This window comes from Rattus norvegicus, chromosome 5, assembly GCF_021556685.1.
Source record: "Rattus norvegicus strain SHRSP/BbbUtx chromosome 5, alternate assembly SHRSP_T2T, whole genome shotgun sequence".
Lineage (NCBI taxonomy): Eukaryota > Metazoa > Chordata > Mammalia > Rodentia > Muridae > Rattus > Rattus norvegicus.
Genome location: NC_141538.1, coordinates 22,490,154 through 22,493,221, shown reverse-complemented (window position 1 = coordinate 22,493,221; position 3,068 = coordinate 22,490,154). Strand labels below are relative to the sequence as shown.

Here is a 3,068-nt window from a genome sequence, read left to right as displayed (position 1 = left end):
ATGGCTGTTTCTCTGGCTCCTTACCACATTCCCAAAGGTCAGCATTGATAGTTGTGCTGCTCCACAGACCCTACACTGATTGGATTCATAACAATTGCTTCTGTCGATCTGACCAGTTACAGTGTAACTTATTGTGTTACTTGATATGACAAGTGTATTTTCCCTGTCTGAGAGATAAAGGTCAAATTTAGAAAGAAAAAAAACCACTTCATTCCCTCTAAGTTTATAACACGTTAACAGTATGTCTGGTATCTTTGTTTCATTCTCTCCTCTCCCCCGCCACTTTCATTTCAAATCAGTTCTGGTGACCATACCCTAGGTATGGGTTTCCTCCAAGAGTCTTATCTGTTTCTGGAATTTTGGAAAGGAGAATAAAGCAGCACATCCTGCTCAAGCCGGCTCTGCTTTATAGCCACTCTGCAGTAGCGTCTGGGCCAAGCCAAAAGAATCCTGTAACTGCACGGATGCCACTTGCCACACTCATAGAATCCTGTTTTACAATGCACGCACCTTAGATAGGAGATGAAAATAAGCAAGCGTTCCCTGGCTCTGGCACAGCTCCAAAGCCGTGATATGTTGGAGCATGGAGCCCCCTCACTGATGCAGAGCTGATCCTCTCCTCCACTGCCCTCTCAGGGGGAAGCCAGAAGGAAGCACTCTGCTGCATCATACACACTTGGTGAGCAAGGAGAGGGGAGGAGGACAGGGAGTCCTCTCCGGCCCTGGAAAGGATGGGAAAGGATGCCTACCAGATGTTTCTTCAACCCCTCTTTCTCAAAAACCCTGCTCAACAGCTAAGAACTCCATTAAACACCACAAGAAGTCACTCATCATGCTAGCCTCTGAATTAGTACATGTCATCCTAGAATCAGAAGAAGGTAAGTCTTTGATCCTGATCTTAGTATCAGAAATTTCTGAATCAAATGTTTTAAAGCAGATCCTCTTCAGGGTTTGGGGGTCTGATTTTTGAATATTCTTTCCTGAACAGAGCTACAAAATCTACCACATATATTTAAAAGGTGGTGATAAAGAAATGGATCCCAAATCAGTTTGCTATTGTTCAAGTCTAAAACGATGAATGTAGAAATATATGCCTTCTCTCCCCAGACCTGGAAAGAAGGAGGCGATGGGGAGAGAAATTCACTAATTTGATTTACAAACAAGCTTAACCTGCCCATGCCTCATTCGGTCGATCAGCCAATAATTAACCATGCTGGGGCTGGGGATTTAGCTCAGTGGTAGAGCGCTTACCTAGGAAGCGCAAGGCCCTGGGTTCGGTCCCCAGCTCCGAAAAAAAGAACCAAAAATAATAATAATAATAATAATAATAATAATAATAATAATAATAATAATAATTAACCATGCTGTAGCCAAGCTATCTGAACTGGACAGGTCTGGGAACTTCTAGGGAGCATCCTTGTTTGTCTCTCCTGACATTTTAACAGCCACTTAGGAAATGCAGTTGGAAAGGGCAGAAACCAATCACAGAGAAGCAAACTAGGCCTTCAAGAGATGCAGGAGGAAACCTGCCTAGATAATCTGGGGAACCTGGTCTGCCAGTGCCTACTGCTCAGGTGTTGGGTTCCTCAGTTTCCCACTTACATAGCTGCAGTCTGGAGCCCCTGGTTTATATGGTCGTCAACAGACTTAAGCTTCTGCCTCTCCAAGGTCTTAAAGTGCCCTCTGAAACCCAGCACTAAGAACCCTGGGAAGCATCACATAGGTGCACTATCCTTTTCCTTCTCGCTCCTTCTTCTCTCTCCTCCTCCTCCCCCCATTTCGAGCATGTGCGCGCATGCGCGCGCGCGCACACGCACACACACACACACACACACACACACATGTACACGCACGTGCATGCATGCACATGCACATGCACACTGTCTCCTGCCACCTCAAGTATGCAAATGCCCGGTTTAGAAAGATGTCTTTATGTAAGACTACTGTTCCGAGTATTGCACAGTACTGCAGTGTAGTCGTGTCTTTTACAAAGCCTGGACAATGAGAGGGGACAGTCTTTAACTGGAGACAGACAGAAGCTTTCTTTTGCTGAGAAGAAGAAGCAGGAAAAAACAAGTCATCGAAACCCTAGTGGGAAGGGTCTAAAAAGTAGAAAAATGACAAAACCGACCTCCTGTACCTAACACAAGCGCTCTGTTCTGCTTTCCTGGTCCAGGTCCAAGGCTTCCCCGGCCAGGAGAGAAACAGGTACACGGGCGGGCGTGTTCCCTGGAGCACTCGGTGAACTGTCTACAGCCAGCATAGTGAGCCTTGAGGGCAAACAGATGCAGCCCTCATCCTCGGTGTGCTCCACCAACGCAGGAGAGCGCTGCCCTCTAGCGAGCAAAATGGGAGACTCATTTCAGCTTGCTTCTCAGGAGCTTCGTGAACGCAGGAACTGCAAAGATTGAAAAATGCAAAGGATCCCTTGCAAATGTCTGAAAGAACCTTGAAAACTAATCTTTATGAACTCTCCAACTGTTTGTTGTAGTCTACCTGGACTAGGGAGATAGGTACACAAAATGGGTGAATCTTTAAAAAAAAATAAAGATGAGAGATAACTAGTAATAGATCCAAAGGAAAGATGTGATGAGTGGTTTAAAACAGCTTTTGGGGCCAGACAGGTTAAGTGATATCGTCCATTATTCCAGATGATTCTGTCCTAAACACCGTGCTTCCTCTCTCGAGTGCTGACATAAAATAACGTTACCTCAGCTGCTGTTTTACACATAGGAAAAAAATGAGACTTTGGAATCTGTTTATAGATGATGTAAGATCTAAGCTTCCTGAGTAGTGCCCATCTGCAGACCCGGGAGTGAAGGAGTGGGCTGCTGTGAAAGCCTCACCTTTGGCAGCCAAGTCCCTCCTGGTGGAAAAGATAAACAAGACCCAAGCCAATGGCGGCCAGGACAGCTTTCTCCATACTCCTGACATACTCACATCACAACTCCTGACATTCCTTACTCAACAAACATTCCCCCCCCCGGGGGGGGGAATCCCACCCGCTACAGCATGCTGGCACTAGCAACAGCTCAAGTCCAGAACCCATGTCCTCTTAGGAAGCCCGA

At 46.2% G+C, this 3,068-nt stretch overlaps 1 long non-coding RNA gene across 1 annotated transcript; it reads left to right on the top strand.

The window, feature by feature from the left end:
* Positions 1-518: 518 nt before the first annotated feature.
* Positions 519-2,578, top strand: LOC100912510 (uncharacterized). Its single transcript, NR_131105.1, is given in 2 exon segments — positions 519-878; positions 2,177-2,578. It is a non-coding gene; the product is annotated as an uncharacterized LOC100912510 (long non-coding RNA).
* Positions 2,579-3,068: the final 490 nt, after the last annotated feature.